The sequence below is a fragment of the Vigna unguiculata genome, unplaced genomic scaffold, assembly GCF_004118075.2.
Source record: "Vigna unguiculata cultivar IT97K-499-35 unplaced genomic scaffold, ASM411807v1 contig_3, whole genome shotgun sequence".
NCBI lineage: Eukaryota > Viridiplantae > Streptophyta > Magnoliopsida > Fabales > Fabaceae > Vigna > Vigna unguiculata.
This window is the reverse complement of record NW_021011005.1, coordinates 415,375-435,000: the sequence shown is the minus strand read 5'-3', so window position 1 is coordinate 435,000 and position 19,626 is coordinate 415,375. Positions and strand designations below refer to the sequence as shown.

General features: G+C 34.1%; 4 non-coding genes across 4 annotated transcripts; 3 read left to right on the top strand and 1 right to left on the bottom strand.

Annotated features, from left to right (window-relative positions):
- The first annotated feature begins 2,521 nt into the window (after window positions 1-2,521).
- TRNAC-GCA lies at window positions 2,522-2,592 on the top strand. Its single transcript has one exon. It is a non-coding gene; the product is annotated as a tRNA-Cys (tRNA).
- Window positions 2,593-4,735: 2,143 nt separating this feature from the next.
- On the bottom strand, window positions 4,736-4,809 carry TRNAD-GUC. The gene has a single exon. It is a non-coding gene; the product is annotated as a tRNA-Asp (tRNA).
- A 1,480-nt stretch (window positions 4,810-6,289) lies between these two features.
- Window positions 6,290-6,361, top strand: TRNAT-GGU. The gene has a single exon. It is a non-coding gene; the product is annotated as a tRNA-Thr (tRNA).
- A 5,041-nt stretch (window positions 6,362-11,402) lies between these two features.
- TRNAG-GCC lies at window positions 11,403-11,473 on the top strand. The gene has a single exon. It is a non-coding gene; the product is annotated as a tRNA-Gly (tRNA).
- The last annotated feature ends 8,153 nt before the right edge of the window (window positions 11,474-19,626 follow it).

The window sequence follows — 19,626 nt, the reverse complement described above, 5'->3', positions numbered from 1 at the left end:
GCAATCGTAAGAAATTCTTGACGATATCGGGCTGGAACAATCTGTTCCTCCTGAATATCTCGAGTAAGTGCTAAAGAATTTCCTGTTGCTACCCTATAGTATTCATCTATATTTGGTGATAAATAAAGCATGCGTATTCTTTTTGATCTTTCGGATATTTCAAAAAATGGACTTTCTATGGCCCCCCAAATACCAATCCTCGCATGAATTGCTAGAGATCCAATAAGTCCAACATTGATTCCTTCAGACGTGTCAATTGGACAAATGCGTCCATAGTGACTAGGGTGGATATCTCGTATCCGAAAACTCGCAGTTCGCCCCGTCAATCCTCCAGGGCCCAAATAACTCAATTTTCTCCCATGAACTATTTCCGTCAATGGATTAGTTTGATCCAAAACTTGAGATAATGGGTGTAATCCAAAAAAGATTCATAAGTCGTTGTTAATGGAGTTGAAGTCACCAAATTCTGAGGAGTCGGTATCAATTTATGTCTAATTGCTCCACATATAGTTCCTCTAACCATATTTTCTAAACGAACCAGGGCCAATCCAAATTGATCTTGTAATAGATCTGCTACAGAACGAATACGTTTATTTTTCAAATGATTTATATCGTCAAGTAGAGCCATTCCAAATTTCATGCCAATCAAATGATCCGCAGCTGTCAATATATCTCGCGGTAACAAAAATGTATTGTTCTGGGGTATATCAAGATTAAGCTTTTGGTTGATATTTCGTCGACCAATTTTTCCTAATTCACATCTTTGTTGAAAAAATTTTTTTTGTAATTCTTTCCATAAAGATTCAGAAAATACCGGATCTCCGCCAACACAAGCAAATTGTCGATAAAACTCCAAAATGGCATTTTCTTTTGACCCAATTTTTTTTTATCCTTATCATTTAGGAAAGACACGAAAATTTCAGGATAACAAACATTTTCTAGAATTTCGCTTAAATTCGAACCCATAGCTGATGATAGAACTAGAATAGATATTTTCTGTTTCCTACTCACACGAGCCCATATCCTTGCTTTTTTATCAATCTCTAATTCTAATCTACCCCCCCAGTCTGATATTATAGTGCCAGTATAGACCGGAATTCCGTTAGGGTCCAATTCTGAACGGTAATAGATACCAGGACTTTGCAATATTTGATTGATTACTATTCTGTATATTCCATTTACTATAGAAGTTCCCAGAGAATTCATTAGAGGAATATTTCCAACAAAAATAGTTTGTTTTTGTATATCTCTACTACTTTTCCAAATTAATCCCGCGGATATATATAATTCAGCAGAATATGTAAGTGATTCATATACAGCATCTTTTTCGTTTATCAAGGGTTCTAATAATTGATATGTTTCGGCAAATAATTGAAATTCAATTTCTTGATCTGTATCCTCAATTTTTGGAAACTTAAAAAGCCCTTCTGTTAAGCCCCGATCAATGAACCTACAAAACCCTTCAAATTGTATCTGATTCAATCCAGGTAGTGTAGACATTTCTTCATTTTCACTCCCAAGCATTTTCAATTTCCCCGTGAATTTTATCGAAAAATATTCCACGATTTGCTGTCATGCTTCATCAAATCACATGAATCCATTTAGCAATATTGGAATTTCTATTCTTTATACTGAATTACATGAAATCTTACCTAATCCCGTGTATCAAATATTTCTTAGTGTATGAAATACCTATTATGAAAAGAGAAAGAAATATTAGAATTTGATACTCAACTTCGAAGGAATTTGCAACAAAACAAACAGATAGAATCGAAAGTCTAATCTAAAAAAGGATTGGAAATTTCTACGGGCATTTCAATCTTTTTTTTAGGAATCTAAAAAAATGCATTTCATTTCTATCATTATTATGATATTACATATTCAAATTCAATTGGATACAAAAAAAATCCATTCGAAATTGTCAAGAAAAGATATATTTTGAAGTGAAGTATTTTGGAGAGAATTGGGGAGAATATGATTAGAGTATGTTATGTGTAATGTAATAAGGCTTGTATTTTTGAAACATGCATATATTTAACTGCAGCTATAGATCTGTCTCTAACTTTATTGCAGTCATATTTGTTCAGGATAACAAACACATAACATGTTGTGTGAATTTTTACAAATTTTCTATTGAAAATTGTAAAAAAAGAATAAGCACGATAATTTCTTGAAAATACCGTATAGTATTGGTATTCTATATCTATATAGATATGGATAAGATACTCGATTAGATAATATCTGTGTAACAGATCAAATTGATATTCTAGGGTTTACATATATTGAAAGTTGCTGTTATAATTAGAATGAACAAAGTTAAAAAAAAAGCAATATTGATTGGTTATGTATCAATTTTTATTTTCTGATCTCATTAAGAAAAAAAAATTTCTATTCAAATATTCAAGAATAATTCATAAAAGAATAGTTAACGGTTGCGATTTGTCTCAAGATTGTTTTTCAATTTTTCAATAGAAAGAAAAGGGGGGAGTATTCTCAAAAACTTCATATCTATATTTTTATTGGCGGCATGGCCGAGTGGTAAGGCGGGGGACTGCAAATCCTTTTTCCCCAGTTCAAATCCGGGTGTCGCCTGATCGATAAGAAACTGTAAATGAAAGATTATATTACGTTTTTTTAGAAAACTTTTTTTCCAACAGAAGCAAGCGAGGGAAAAGGAGTCTTGAGAATTGCGTTTGATTCGAAATTATAAGCATCAGTAGCTTAAAAAATGTTGTAAATATTTTTGTCTCGAATTCAAGGAAAGATTCTAGTAGTGAAAAGGAATCCATAAATTTAGAAATGATAGTTCGTTCACTACACAACTATTGTAGTGTCTGTCTCCTGACTGGGTCTTTTATTAGATTGGATTAAGAATAAGTCGGATAGGAAAGTCCATTTTTAGGTAGAGAAAAGGCAGAAGAAAAACCTTCTATACAGACTAATTTAAAGTTTATGAGTGCTTCCACATTTTATCAATATTATTTATTTAGATCAATTCTATTTAATAGCTTTAATTTAGCTAATTCGCTTTCGTAATATTCAAAAAAAGTATTCTTTAGATTTTCATATTCTATATTCTAATAAAATTAAAAAGTTTTGATTCTAAAATCGAATAGAAAAGAAAAAAAGTTTTTTTAATTATTTTAGAGAACGAATTGGGAGACATTTAAGGGACTATTTCAAATAGAAAGAAGAGTATAAGTATGCAAATGAATCTGTCTTGATTCTTTTTTATGAAATCCTTAAGGAAATGATAAAAGAGAAATCTTAATATTCCCACCTGGTAGTAACATTCATTGACTTATAACTTCCTATAATTTTTTTATGTTTAATGTTTTATGATTTTACTAAAAATAATCAAAAAAACTTTTTAGATGTTCTAATAACTAATAAATAGAATGAATTCTTGTTTTTCGTGAATGATGTTAGCCCAGAATCCTTTTTTGACTCTGTAATAGCAATTCCACTATTATAGTATAGTATTTTTAGCGAATAATACAAAAAAAAGAATAGAATAAAAAATTTGAAAAAATAATGAAATAGTTCCTTCATATTTATAGAGATAGGAGACAAAATTTACATGGATATAGTAAGTATTGCTTGGGCTGCTTTAATGGTAGTTTTTTCATTTTCCCTTTCCCTCGTAGTATGGGGAAGAAGTGGGCTATAGGGATACTAAAAATTGAGTTAAGGGATCCAAGTAACCTTGTTGATTTCTACCTGAATTTTTGAATTTCGAAACTATTGAATGAAAATATTTCATTTAAACTAATACTAATTAATTGAGTTCAAATAGAAAATCTATCTTGATTCTATTATATTTTAGTAGTGTAATGTATTCTATGTATCTTATAGGAATTGAAAATACTCTTTCAATCAAACAAATATTTTCATTATTCCCATATTCCTATTTTGAGAAAAACAAGGGAATCAAAAAGAAGAAGAAATGGATTCCTATTCCAATCAAATTTTTCTTAAAATTTCTATTTCGATGAACTGACGCTTAACCTGGTTATATAGATATATATATATATATGGAAAATGGCGGACCGTGTAATAACCATTCCTGTTTTTTTACCCCCTTTTTTTCCTAAGATACCGGAATTGTTTGTAAAAAGAATCTGAAAAAAAAAATTGGACGCAATTCTCAGATAGTAGAAATCAAATTGATTTCTACTATCTGGATTACGCTGATTGTACGATCATTTTTTTAAATCATTCATAAAAATGAAGAAATCATATTTCAGGGAAATTAGTCACTTTTACTTACCGTTTTTACATAAATTATAAGTAAAAAAGCAGTAGGAACTAGAATAAACAGTGCAGTAGCAATAAATGCGAGAATATTTACTTCCATAATCTTTATTATGTTCTATTTCTCTTAAATTTCTAAAAAAAAAATTCGGGATTTAATCCCATAGAAATGTTCAATCTTTCAACAATGGTATAAATTGGATTTCAATGATATCAAATCGGATCAATATCATGAATCACAAAATCTGAGCTATCAAATCAACTCATGAAATAGTATAACATAGGAAGATCTTTTATCCATACTAAATAAAACAAAAAAACATTTATTCTTGATGAAAGTCCAAAATCCCTTTCCTTCCTTTTTCGGCGAAACAAATGAAAAAGCAGGGGGGGCCCCAAATAAAATTTTGTTTATCAATTTGATTCCCTACAAATACACAAAAAAGGAATTTCTTTTTTATTTTTTTGGATTTATATCCAACGGGATTGACGGGGCTCGAACCCGCAGCTTCCGCCTTGACAGGGCGGTGCTCTGACCAATTGAACTACAATCCCAGGGAAAGGGGTGTACTGTATAAATATTTTTACGGACCGTTTCTGTCAAACCTTTTCTTTTTCTATTTCGGATTCGAACCTTTTTGTTGTAAATGAAAAAAGCGCATTTTTTTATATATTGATATGTATATCGATATCCACTTTAGTGAGATCGACACAAATTACTCGTAATCCGTTTCTTATTCTTATTCTATTAACAAATCGATTGAAAATTGAATCAATGAAAAAAAAATATTTTTTTTTCAATTTTTCCTTATATTTTCTACTTACAGATCTTGACATGAATACCGATTATTAACAAGATTTTGAATTTGTGGAAAGAAATATGGAATACAGAAAAAAAAGAAATAACCTTAGATATGTTTAATATTTTGATTCTTCCGTATCATAGCACATCAGTCATTTCCAGAGAACTATAAATGGGTTATAGAATTTCATAGTGGATCGGCAAATTCTTGGGCCGAGCTGGATTTGAACCAGCGTAGACATATTGCCAACGAATTTACAGTCCGTCCCCATTAACCGCTCGGGCATCGACCCAGCACAATAGGAAGAATACATTTCAGTTTTTATTGAAAATTTTTGATCAACTTCCTTTCGTAACACCCTACCCCCAGGGGAAGTCGAATCCCCGCTGCCTCCTTGAAAGAGAGATGTCCTGAACCACTAGACGATGGGGGCATACTTGCCCGACCGCCATTATACTACGTTCATAGTATGAACAGTTTTTTGCAATTGTCAATATAATGATATGATTCGATAAAAAAAAATATTTTTCGTTCTTTCATAATTCCATAGAAATTTTTATTAATCATTTATATTTCTAAATTTTTTTATTCCAGTCATAATAAGAAAAAAAAAGAAGTAATGTTCCAATAAAGAGAAAATTCTTCACAGGAATGATTCGTTTGTTGCAAAGGACGAGAGGTTAAAACTTCATTTCTATCATTTATTACTAATACTAAGATTCGATAGGTAGATTTATATCTAATACTAAGAAAAAAAACTTTGGAAAATAGAATTTTTCAATAAAAAAATAAAAATTTGGTTTAGGGACAGAACATATTGAATCCATTTTATCAATGATTCGATTTTATCAATGTTTCGATGAAATATTTTATTTTGTGAGTACATTTATGTATCAATAAAAAGAATTTAGTGTTATGATTAGAATGACTTCAAGAATCCATTTTGAAATAATATATTTGATATGGATCAAATCCAATCTTAATCAATTCTTTTTTTTAACTATATTCTATTCACTAGGTAAATCCAATTTTTTGTTCTTTGATGAGTCATTATACAAATAATAGATATTGATGTACATGTATTCTAATCCCATTTATATCATTTAATTTATATAATTTATATAAATTTATAGAAATAATTTATATAAATTTATAGAATAAGTATACACAGTAACAAATATATGTACTAGTCATGCTAGTTCCTTATTTAGAAATTGAAAGAAAGAAAAAGGGCCCTTTTAACTCAGTGGTAGAGTAACGCCATGGTAAGGCGTAAGTCATCGGTTCAAATCCGATAAGGGGCTTTTTACTTTTTTTTCAAAAGCAATAGTCTTTCTATTTGAAGGAAGAATAAAAAGATTCTTGATATTTTGAAAAAGTTTCTATTTGTAATAAAAAAGAAAAAGTGTAAAATTCAATAATGGAAAAATAAAAAAAAGTAAGTGGACCTAACCCGTTGAATTATATTTATATCTACTATTCTGATATTCAAATTTGATAAAGATTCAATTCGAACAATTTTTTTTCTTTTTAAGACTTTTTTCGTTTAGACTCCCTAAGAATCTCTGAATATTTCCAATGAAATCTTCTTGTTTCTGAACTAAGAAAAAAGGTTATGCCTTTTCTTTACTCAGAAGGGCCTTAATACGAATTTCAAGTTCCACCAAACAAGTTTTTTTAAAATTAAAATGAAACATATTTTTTTCCATAAATTTCTATTATTTCTATAAGATTAGATAGAATCTTATAGAAATAATAGAAAAATACATTAAATTATGTCTTCACATATCAAATAGTTTCTTTTCATATCGATGTGTACGATATTTTTCCAGCAATTCATATATATGAGACAAAAACTTTCATTTACAGTTTTTTCTTTTTATTATAGTATTTATAAAAAAAAATGAAATACTAAAGAAAAAACTGTAAATGAAATAGAAATTTAGAAAACCTATGATCCTACAGTAGTTTCCTAGACAAAATAGAAGTCAATTCACAACCAAACTTCAAGAATAAGTTTCTTTGATGAAAGGAGAGAAATATGTCTGAAGATCCGCTAGGTATAAGAAGTGAAACAGGGGATCATTTGTTTCTTGAACAGTTCTGAAAAAAAAATTTCTATCGGATTTTGGAGTCATAGCAGATTTTATGATTGATGACTTGGAAGATTTTTAAGAATAGATAAGGAATAACCACATCGAGTTCATGGATTTGCCCTAGATATCAATAGACCCATAAATGATTTTTTATTCGAAACCGATTAGAAAACAAGGGAAAGTATACTTATATATTCTATATATATATAGAGAGAGAAATGAATAGAGATAAATGATCAAGGTCCGTCCCATCTCTGAAAATGCTCTATGAGGTGTTGGGAAATGGTTGAAGTAGTTGAATAGGAGGATCGCTATGACTATAGCTCTTGGTAAATTTACCAAAGATGAAAATGATTTATTTGATATTATGGATGACTGGTTGCGGAGGGACCGTTTCGTTTTTGTGGGTTGGTCCGGTCTATTACTCTTTCCTTGCGCCTATTTCGCCTTGGGGGGTTGGTTTACAGGTACGACCTTTGTAACTTCATGGTATACTCACGGCTTGGCAAGTTCTTATTTAGAAGGCTGCAACTTCTTAACCGCTGCAGTTTCCACTCCCGCTAATAGTTTAGCACACTCTTTGTTGTTACTGTGGGGTCCTGAAGCACAGGGAGATTTTACCCGTTGGTGTCAGTTAGGCGGTCTGTGGACTTTTGTTGCTCTCCACGGTGCTTTCGGATTAATAGGTTTCATGTTACGTCAATTTGAACTTGCTCGATCTGTTCAATTGCGACCTTATAATGCAATCGCATTCTCAGGTCCAATTGCTGTTTTTGTTTCTGTATTCCTTATTTATCCACTGGGTCAGTCTGGTTGGTTCTTTGCTCCAAGTTTTGGTGTAGCAGCTATATTTCGATTCATCCTCTTTTTCCAAGGATTTCATAATTGGACATTAAACCCATTTCATATGATGGGAGTTGCTGGTGTATTGGGCGCTGCACTACTATGCGCTATTCATGGTGCAACCGTAGAAAATACTTTATTTGAAGATGGTGATGGCGCAAATACATTCCGTGCTTTTAACCCAACCCAAGCTGAAGAAACTTATTCAATGGTTACTGCTAATCGCTTTTGGTCCCAAATCTTTGGGGTTGCTTTTTCCAATAAACGTTGGTTACATTTCTTTATGTTATTTGTACCAGTAACTGGTTTATGGATGAGTGCTCTTGGGGTAGTCGGTTTGGCCCTGAACCTACGTGCTTATGACTTCGTTTCTCAAGAAATCCGCGCAGCGGAAGATCCTGAATTTGAGACTTTCTACACAAAAAATATTCTCTTAAACGAAGGTATTCGTGCGTGGATGGCAGCTCAAGATCAGCCTCATGAAAACCTTATATTCCCTGAGGAGGTTCTACCACGTGGAAACGCTCTTTAATGGAACTTTAGCTTTAACTGGTCGTGACCAGGAAACTACCGGTTTCGCTTGGTGGGCCGGGAATGCCCGACTTATCAATTTATCTGGTAAACTATTAGGGGCCCATGTAGCCCATGCTGGATTAATAGTATTCTGGGCCGGAGCAATGAACCTTTTTGAAGTGGCTCATTTCGTACCCGAGAAGCCCATGTATGAACAAGGTTTAATTTTGCTTCCCCACCTAGCTACTCTAGGTTGGGGAGTAGGTCCTGGGGGGGAAGTTATAGACACTTTTCCATACTTTGTGTCTGGAGTACTTCACTTAATTTCCTCTGCAGTATTGGGCTTTGGCGGTATTTATCATGCACTTCTGGGACCTGAGACTCTTGAAGAATCTTTTCCGTTCTTCGGTTATGTATGGAAAGATAGAAATAAAATGACTACAATTTTGGGTATTCACTTAATCTTGTTAGGTATAGGTGCTTTTCTTCTAGTATTCAAGGCTCTTTATTTTGGAGGTATATATGATACATGGGCTCCGGGGGGGGAGATGTAAGAAAAATAACCAATTTGACCCTTAGTCCAAGTATTCTATTTGGATATTTATTAAAATCGCCTTTTGGGGGCGAAGGGTGGATTGTTAGTGTGGACGATTTGGAAGATATTATTGGAGGGCATGTATGGTTGGGTTCCATTTGTATACTTGGTGGAATCTGGCATATCTTAACCAAACCCTTTGCATGGGCTCGGCGTGCACTTGTATGGTCTGGAGAAGCTTACTTATCTTATAGTTTAGGTGCTTTATCTGTTTTTGGTTTTATTGCTTGTTGCTTTGTCTGGTTTAATAATACCGCTTATCCTAGTGAGTTTTATGGGCCCACTGGTCCAGAAGCTTCTCAAGCTCAAGCATTTACTTTTCTAGTTAGAGACCAACGTCTTGGGGCTAATGTAGGATCTGCTCAAGGACCTACAGGTTTAGGTAAATATCTAATGCGTTCCCCGACTGGAGAAGTTATTTTTGGCGGAGAAACTATGCGTTTTTGGGATTTGCGTGCTCCTTGGTTAGAACCTCTAAGGGGTCCTAATGGTTTAGACTTGAGTAGACTGAAAAAAGATATACAGCCTTGGCAAGAACGTCGTTCTGCGGAATATATGACTCATGCTCCTTTAGGTTCATTAAATTCCGTGGGTGGCGTAGCTACAGAGATTAATGCAGTCAATTATGTTTCTCCTAGAAGTTGGTTAGCTACTTCTCATTTTGTTCTAGGATTCTTTCTATTTGTAGGCCATTTATGGCACGCGGGAAGAGCTCGCGCAGCTGCCGCAGGATTTGAAAAAGGAATTGATCGCGATTTTGAACCTGTTCTTTCCATGACTCCTCTTAATTGAGACGTGAGATCCAATGAAGTAGAAATCCCTTTTTTTTACTATAAATATTTGGTTGAGTAGAGCGAGTCGTAAAGAAGAATTTATTTTCCTATTTTCTTAGTTTCTATCGAATCTTTTTTTCGGGATGTTGAGGATATATAGCCCAGTCCGAAAAAAAGATTCGATAGAAACTAAGAAAATAAACAAATCTATTCATCGAGAAAAAGGAGAGAGAGGGATTCGAACCCTCGATAATTCTTTGTTTCAAACTATACCGGTTTTCAAGACCGGGGCTATCAACCACTCAGCCATCTCTCCAAAAGCTAATATATATATTTTTTTATCTTTATTCCACTGAGTAGACCATGAGTATTTGAATTGATACCCTTTTATCGACCCATAGGAAAGATATTCAATGTGAATTTATTGGTTTAGTTTTCTATCGGTATGTATATAGGTACAAAATCCAGCATGCCTTTTTGTGAAGTAAAAAAACTATCCTCGATCCAAGCCTCAAAAGGGTTGATAATAAACAAAATCAATGAATTCATGATAAAACCCTTCTGCGTTTTTCCATTTACAAATTTTTTTTTCAATGAATATTAAGAAAGGCATCCAGGGGTTGAGGGATCAAATGGTAAAGTTCTTTTGTTGGTAAATTGGAGGATTAGAAACATGACTATTGCTTTCCAATTAGCTGTTTTTGCATTAATTGCTATTTCATTTATTTTATTGATTAGTGTACCTGTTGTATTTGCTTCTCCTGAAGGTTGGTCAAATAACAAAAATGTTCTATTTTCCGGTACATCATTATGGATTGGATTAGTGTTTCTAGTGGGTATTCTTAATTCTCTCATTTCTTGAAGTTCTTTTTATTCTAGATTAAAAATGAAATGACCCCTCCCTCAGAATTCTTTCGGATTGTCAGCCATAAAGGGAATAGATCAGTTCCTAAAAAAAAAAAAGAAAACTATAACACATTACATTCTAAGGGGGAGTAAACTTCTTCTATTGGAAAAATCTTATATCTTATACTTATATGGTGGTACATTGTGAAACTAAAAGAAATAAAATAGAAAAAATGAACTATAAAAATTTGAATTTCATTTGAATATTCTATTCATATTAATATGATATGAATAGAATATTCAAATGAAATACTATAAATCTATTTATACGTCGTCTAGTATTTAATAATATAGAATATCTATCTGTATCTCTATATAGATAAATATAATTTTTTATTAATAGGAACTTACTTTTTTAAGAAAAAAGTAAATCAAAATATTCGATAGAATGATAATTTCAATTCAATTATATAGATATATAGAAAAAAACCATATATAATAATAGAAATGTAATAATAGAAATGGGAATTCTTGATAAAAATGAATAGTAATAGAAAATATTTTATTTGGGAGACAATATCTATTATCTAAATTTCTTTTTCATTATCCCTATATCCCTATATAGAATATCAGGCCCATCTCTGTATAAATAGAATCGCATATCAAGTACAATGAAAACGCGGATATAGTCGAATGGTAAAATTTCTCTTTGCCAAGGAGAAGACGCGGGTTCGATTCCCGCTATCCGCCCTATGTATTTAATAGTCATAGTATGAAAAATGCCATAGAATTTACTGCGTATAATGCCCTTCTTCTTGAAACCTTGTTTTTTTATCAAATTCAAAAAGTTGCGGAGACGGGATTTGAACCCGTAACCTCAAGGTTATGAGCCTTGCGAGCTACCAAGTTGCTCTACTCCGCGATAAAGAAAAGAATTGATAACTAATGAACAAAAACAAAGATGGAATGCGTCCCTTTACCATATCTATATAAATAGAATAAACCATTTATACATAACGGTAAAGGGACCCTCCTATGATCGCTGATAATAAAATGAAAAAAATGAAGATAATTGGAAATCCTTACCAACTGGATCTTGTTGCACCCGGCAAGAAACATGCATGAACCATTTCCCGAAGTATGTGTCCAGATAATCCAAAGTCTCGATAATTAGCTCTCGGTCTTCCGGTCGAAAAACAACGTCGATGAAGACGTATAGGTGCACTATTACGCGGTAGTGATTCTAATTTTCCATGAATTTCCCATTTCTCACTTAACGACGGAACTTTGCTTATTTCTTTTTTTGAGGATCGGCGAATCAAATGATATTTCTGTTCCAATTTTTGTCTCTTCTTTTCCCTCTGAATAACACTTTTCCTTGCCATAATGGTTAATTTGCTATTAGCATCAATGATAGAAGTCGGATCCTAGATGTATAAGTGGCTTCTCTTCCCTATAGAAGGAAATGAGATTCTTGCCAGATATATATAATAAAGAATTCAATTAACCGAATTTGCCCGATGTAGAGGCAATTAAGAAGGCTGCATAAGTAAATATATAACCTACGGAAAAGTGGGCTAGTCCAACCAATCTTGCTTGCACAATGGAAAGAGCCACTGGTTTATCTCTCCATCGAATCAAATTAGCCAAAGGTGTACGTTCATGAGCCCATGCCAAAGTTTCAATCAATTCCTGCCAATATCCGCGCCAAGAAATTAAGAACATAAATCCAGTAGCCCAAACAAGATGTCCAAACAAGAACATCCATGCCCAGACTGATAAACTATTCATACCAAAAGGGTTATATCCATTGATAAGTTGTGAAGAGTTCAACCATAGATAATCTCTTAACCATCCCATCAAATAGGTAGAAGATTCATTAAACTGTGAAATATTACCCTGCCATAGTGTAATGTGTTTCCAATGCCAATAAAAAGTAACCCATCCAATGGTATTTAACATCCAGAAAACTGCCAAATAAAATGCGTCCCAAGCGGAAATATCACAAGTTCCGCCTCGTCCCGGGCCATCACAAGGAAAACTATAACCAAAATCTTTTTTATCAGGCATTAACTTAGAACCACGCGCATCCAAAGCACCTTTTACTAAAATCAAAGTAGTTGTATGTAAACCAAGAGCAATAGCATGATGAACCAAGAAGTCTCCAGGCCCTATTGTTAAGAATAGAGAATTACTATTCTCATTTACAGCGTTTAACCAACCAGGCAACCATATGCTTCGTCCCGCATTGAACGCCGGACTGTTCGTTGAAGATAAAAGTATATCGAACCCATAGGAAGTTTTACCATGAGCAGATTGTATCCATTGGGCAAATATAGGTTCAATCAAAATTTGTTTCTCCGGAGTACCAAAAGCAAGCATGACATCGTTATGGACATAAAGTCCCAGAGTATGGAACCCCAGAAAGAGGCTAGCCCAACTTAAGTGGGATATGATAGCTTCTTTATGGTCTAACATTCTTGCCAAGACATTATCTTGATTCTGCTCTGGATTATAATCTCTAATAAAAAAGATAGCTCCATGAGCAAAAGCCCCTGTCATAATGAAGCCTGCTATATATTGATGATGAGTATATAAGGCAGCTTGAGTAGTAAAGTCTTGCGCTATAAACGCATAAGCAGGTAAAGAGTACATGTGTTGTGCTACCAAGGAAGTAATAACCCCTAAAGAGGCTAGAGCAAGACCTAATTGAAAATGAATTGAATTATTGATTGTATCATAAAGACCCTTATGCCCACGCCCCAATCTACCCCCCGGAGGAGTATGTGCTTCTAAAAGATCTTTAATACTGTGACCAATCCCGAAATTAGTTCTATACATATGGCCAGCAACTAGAAAAATAAACGCAATAGCCAAATGATGGTGTGCAATATCAGTTAACCATAAACTTTGAGTTTGCGGATGAAATCCTCCGAGAAGTGTTAGAATAGCAGTTCCTGCTCCTTGAGGGGTACCAAATATATGATTATTGGAATCTGGGTTTTGAGCATAAAGATTCCACTGACCTGTAAAAAATGGACCTAATCCCTCGGGGTGCGGCAAGATATCTAATAAATTGTTCCATCGAACGGATTCCCCCCTGGACCCCGGAATAGCAACATGAACTAAATGCCCTGTCCAAGCCAAGGAACTTACTCCGAATAGTCCTGACAAATGATGATTGAGGCGGGATTCGGCATTTTTAAACCACGAAACACTCGGTTTCCATTTTGGTTGTAGGTGTAACCAACCTGCTATTAAAGATATAATAGAAAGTATTAATAGAAAAATAGCTCCAGTATAAAGATCCCCATTAGTACGTAAACCGATTGTATACCACCACTGATAAACACCAGAATAGGCTATATTAACAGGACCTAGAGCACCCCCTCGAGTAAAAGCTTCTACAGCTGGTTGACCAAAATGAGGATCCCAAATTGCATGAGCAATAGGTCTTACATGTAAAGGATCCTGTACCCATGTCTCAAAATTACCTTGCCAAGCTACATGAAAGAGATTCCCGGAAGTCCACAGAAAAATGATTGCTAATTGCCCGAAATGAGAAGCAAAAATATTCTGATAAAGACGTTCCTCAGTAATATCATCATGACTTTCGAAGTCATGTGCGGTAGCAATACCAAACCAAATACGACGAGTAGTGGGGTCTTGAGCTAAGCCTTGACTAAAGCTTGGAAATCTTAATGCCATAATGATTTTCAAATCCTCCTAGCTATTATCCTACTGCAATAATTCTTGCTAAGAAGAATGCCCATGTTGTGGCAATTCCACCTAGAAGGTAATGTGTTACTCCTACAGCACGTCCTTGTACAATGCTCAAGGCTCTGGGCTGAGTAGCAGGAGCAACTTTTAATTTATTATGAGCCCAAACAATGGATTCAATAAGTTCTTGCCAATAACCACGCCCGCTGAATAGAAACATTAAACTAAAAGCCCATACAAAATGTGCACCCAAGAAAAAAAGACCATATGCAGATAATGAAGAACCATAAGACTGAATTACCTGGGATGCCTGCGCCCATAAGAAATCACGAAGCCACCCATTAATGGTAATGGAACTCTGCGCAAAATTTCCTCCTGTGATATGAGTTACTATCCCTTGATCACTTATACTACCCCAAACATCTGACTGCATTTTCCAACTGAAATGGAATATAACTACGGAAATTGAATTGTACATCCAAAATAGTCCTAAGAAGACATGATCCCAAGCGGATACTTGGCATGTCCCCCCTCTTCCAGGTCCATCACAAGGGAAACGAAAACCTAGATTTGCTTTATCCGGTATCAATCGTGAACTACGAGCAAATAGAACACCCTTTAAGAGTATCAATACTGTTACATGAATTGTAAATGCATGAATATGATGGACCAAAAAATCCGCAGTTCCTAAAGGAATAGGTAACAAAGCAACTTTACCGCCCACTGCTACTAAATTTTCACCTCCCCAAGTCAAACTGGTACTTGTTGCTGCACCTGGGGCTGTTGTGCCAGGTGCTAAAGCGTGGGTATTTTGTATCCATTGAGCAAAGATCGGCTGTAATTGTATAGCAGTATCTGAAAACATATCTTGAGGGCGCCCTAATGCGCTCATGGTATCATTATGAATATACAAACCAAAACTGTGAAAACCTAAAAAGATACATACCCAGTTAAGATGTGATATGATTGAATCACGATGTCTAAGGACACGATCTAATAGATCGTTGTATCGAATAGTCGGATCATAATCTCTTACCATAAAAATCGCTGCATGCGCAGCAGCACCGACTATGAGAAATCCACCAATCCACATGTGATGTGTAAACAATGACAGTTGTGTACCATAGTCAGTAGCTAGGTATGGATAAGGAGGCATAGAATACATATGGTGAGCTACAACAATGGTCAAAGAGCCTAACATAGCTAGATTAATAGATAATTGAGCATGCCATGACGTTGTTAGAATCTCATATATACCTTTATGACCCTGGCCTGTAAATGGACCTTTATGTGCCTCTAAAATGTCTTTTATATTGTGACCAATACCCCAGTTGGTCCTATACATGTGACCCGCTATCAAGAAAAGAATTGCAATAGCTAAATGATGGTGTATAATATCGGTCAGCCATAAACCTCCAGTTACTGGATCTAATCCTCCACGAAAAGTAAGAAATTCTCCGTATTTTGACCAATTCAAGGTAAAAAATGGGGTTGCTCCCTCGGAAAAACTCGGATAAAGTTGAGCCAAAAGATCCCGATTTAGGATAAATTCATGAGGAAGTGGTATCTCTTTGGGATCTACTGCAGCATTTAGAAATTGGTTAATCGGTAAAGATACATGTATTTGATGTCCTGCCCAAGAAAGAGACCCCAACCCTAGGAGCCCTGTCAAATGGTGATTCAACATAGATTCTACATCTTGGAACCAAGCCAATTTTGGAGCAGCTTTGTGATAATGAAACCAACCAGCAAAAAGCATTAAGGCTGCAAAGACCAATGCACCAATTGCAGTACAATAGAGTTGTAATTCATTAGTTATTCCAGATGCTCTCCAAATCTGAAAAAAACCAGAGGTTATTTGTATTCCTCGGAACCCCCCCCCTACATCACCATTCAATATTTCTTGACCCACTATTGGCCAAACCACCTGAGCACTAGGCCTAATGTGAGTAGGATCACTTAACCATGCCTCATAATTGGAAAAACGAGCACCATGAAAATACATGCCACTCAGCCAAAGAAAGATGATAGAGAGTTGGCCAAAATGCGCACTAAAAACTTTTCGGGAAATCTCCTCTAAATCATTAGTATGGCTATCAAAATCATGAGCGTCAGCATGTAGGTTCCAGATCCAAGTAGTAGTATCTGGTCCCTTAGCTATTGTTCTTGAGAAATGACCAGGTTTTGCCCATTCCTCAAAAGAAGTTTTTATAGGATCCCTATCTACCAAAATTTTAACTTCTGGTTCCGGTGAACGAATAATCATTGAGTCCTCCTCTTTCCAGACAACACATACAAAGAGACCTGCCAACATAAAACAGAATTAGTGAACTTATTAGAGATGTTTCTATTGAGTTTTGTTCTCTCCTATCTCTCATGTATTGGATATCTTAGTAAATTTCATTTCTTTAGTTTTTCACTAGAACAATTATGATCTCGAAGTCAATTCGGGGCAAGTGTTCGAATCTATTATGACATAAGAGTGAGGCGCTCAACGGACCTATTTTAATCTTCTAAGACCTTTTTGGGAACTCTGAATGGAAGTTCAATAATTTTTCGTGCAGCCTAATCAAATGTATTCAGATTTTATTCTAATTCTATTCCTTAGATTTTATTTTTTTTTTTAGATAAAGTATAAGTATGTACTCTATTTCAAATTGAGCAGGCATTAGCATTCATTATTAGGCAATATACCTATATTTTATTTCTTTTTTGAAGGTCTCTTTTCTTAATTTGATTGAATATTAGTTTAAATAACAGAAAAAAGGAGAAAATTATCTACTGTATCCACATCTCGTTTATTTCTATGAAATACTAGACAAAATCGAACAAAATTAGAAGGGATATATTTAAATTATGTGATTGGTCGTTCCTATAGAAATGATTTTTGAATTTGATAGGGACAAGAAACAAGAATTTATAACAATATATATTTATCTATCTATATCTTTATATAGATAGATAAATATATAAGAAAAAAAAGAAACAGAGTGTTCTTATTCAAAACGCCCTGTGATCTTCAACCAATTCTGTGCTGCAATATAATTACCGGGGGTGAGAGCTATAGCTTGTTTCCAATATTCAGCGGCTTGATTAAACCAAGACTCCGCAACTTCTGAGTCTCCCTGCCGAATGGCCTGTTCTCCTCGGTCGAAATAGGTGAGTCAATTCCTTTCCTTAGAACCGTACTTGAGAATTTCCTGACTCATACGGCTCAGTAGTCAATTCTTTTTTTGTTCTATTATCTTGAAGTTAACTAAAAGAAAAAAAGAAATTATTAATATGAGTTTCAAACTTTCATTTTTACTAATAAATAAAGAATTTCAAAGAATTTCATCTTTTTTTTTAGTTTTATCTTTTCTCCTACCTTCAGAAAAGGGAATAAAGCATTGGCATTAACGCCCTAATTCTAATTTTCTGAAAGGTAACTATCTCGATTTTATATATCATATACAAAAATATATGATAGATTCATTTCTATAGAATCTTGGTAAAAGTTTTTTCTTTCTTATCTTATAAGTTCTTATAAGTAAAGAGAAAATACTTTCTATCTTTGGGATTTGATACTACACCGCTGCTCAAAATACCAGGGGATCCTTTTTATTACATAAGTGGATTCCTGACTTCTTTATTTATCATGAGATAAGGAAGCAGTTTTTATTATATCGATTGAAAACCGTGTTAATTGATCCTTACGATGCTTCCTTTATCAATTAGATCTTTTATCCATAGAAAAAGAGGGTATCTAGACATATCGATTTCTTCATATTTTTACTTCTATGAAGTTTCTTTGCTACAGCTGATAAAAATCGTTGTTTTGAACGATATATATATGTAGAAAGCCTTTCTTATTTATAATTATTTATATTTCTATATTTCTTATATTAAAATTTGTGGATTTGCTTGTTCTTTTCTTTTTTCTTTCTATAGTGGAGATAGTCGCACGTAATGACAGATCACGGCCATATTATTAAAAGCTTGGGGTAAAAATGGGTTTCGTTCGAGCGCCCGAAAATAATATTCCAAAGCTTTAGTATGTTCTCCGTTACTTGTGTGAATAAGGCCTATGTTATAAAGTATATAACTTCGATCATAGGGATCAATTTCCAGTCGCATAGCCTCATAATAATTCTGTAAAGCTTCTGCATAATTTCCTTCAGATTGAGCTGACATCCGTTACGGTCGTCATTCGGTTCAAAGAATCTCCGCTCCAGAACTGTACGTGAGATTTTCATCTCATACGGCTCCCCCCTTATGTGTGTAATGAGAAAAATCCATCAAATCAAAAAATATTCCAGTATTCTCATTCTCAACTGAACAGAGCTAGTGTTTTTACAATAAATCTCTAGCCAACCTTCCTGTCAAAAATTATTTCTTAACATTAAGTATGTAGGTACTTGATAAAAAAAAATAAGAACTTCAACAATTTCTTTGTCCTCTACGCTGCTTAATTTCCTGGAATTAGTCACCTCAATAATCTTCGATGGTTCTATGGGTATCCAAAATATGAACGAGATGGATATTTATTGTCCCAACCATTCCTGTTAGTCCCAATCTCGATAAGCCATGGATATAGATAGATACAAAGTTTTCGTGTCCTTGATTCCCAAGCGTAGTGCTTCTTTCCCAATGTTGCCTATCAGTACTAGTAATTTGGGGTTGACCTAACCCCATAAGTATAGGTATAACCTTTCGCTTAATACTAGAAACCTAAAATTCAAGCATATAAGGCTTCATTAATCGAGGATACACGACAGAAGGAATTAATCCTTTTATTTACAAATTTCACCTTCAACACGCGTGGGGTTTTTCCATTCCATTTTTTTTTGACCGAAATCGGTCAAAAAAAATGGAATCAAATCACACCATCTCTGTAATAAGTGAATGCCCTTTTTTCTCCTGAAGTTGTCGGAATTATTCGTAATAAGATATTGGCTACAATTGAAAAGGTCTTATCTATAAAATTTTCATTTATCCGAGATCTAGGCATAGGTAGAAATCCATTCTATAATTTAATTAATCATGGTGTGAGAAATCAATCCCACAAATAAAGGAATTGTATAATTATAATACAGTGCGAAATAACGTAAAAATGAACTCATCAATCAAATTTGTTTATCCTAAGACCTTGTAGGAGGTTTTTTTTTAATTTTACTTTGTATTTTTATAGTTTGAATAGGTTT